The following is a 420-nucleotide window of genomic DNA, read 5'->3' on the forward strand; positions in this document are numbered from 1 at the left end:
TGGTGGAGAACGTCGAGGCGGCCGAGCTTCTGATAAAGTTGTGCATATTCCTGCACATGAATGTGGATACAACGATGAATGTGAGGTATAAAGATACATGTAGGTATGGAGATATATGTGAGTTTGAAGACATATGTGGGTACAATGATATATGTGGGTATAACGATGCTTGCAGGTGTGAATGTGAACGCGTAGCTTAATCCAAGGAGCATGAGGATTAAGGTAAGGGTAAGATCCGAGTCGTCCATCACCCAAGTGAGATGAGAGTTAAGGTAAAGGTAAGATACAAATGCTATCACGCCTGTTCCAAAACCACAAGAGATACCGTCGCCATACCGACTCGTCACAAACGAGCGCAGCCAAAGCCGACCGCACAATTAGAGTGCTTCCCTCTTTCCCTCCCTCCCTCCCTCCCTCCCT

Source organism: Nannochloropsis gaditana, assembly GCF_000240725.1.
Source record: "Nannochloropsis gaditana CCMP526 unplaced genomic scaffold scaffold315, whole genome shotgun sequence".
Taxonomy (NCBI): Eukaryota; class Eustigmatophyceae; order Eustigmatales; family Monodopsidaceae; genus Microchloropsis; species Microchloropsis gaditana.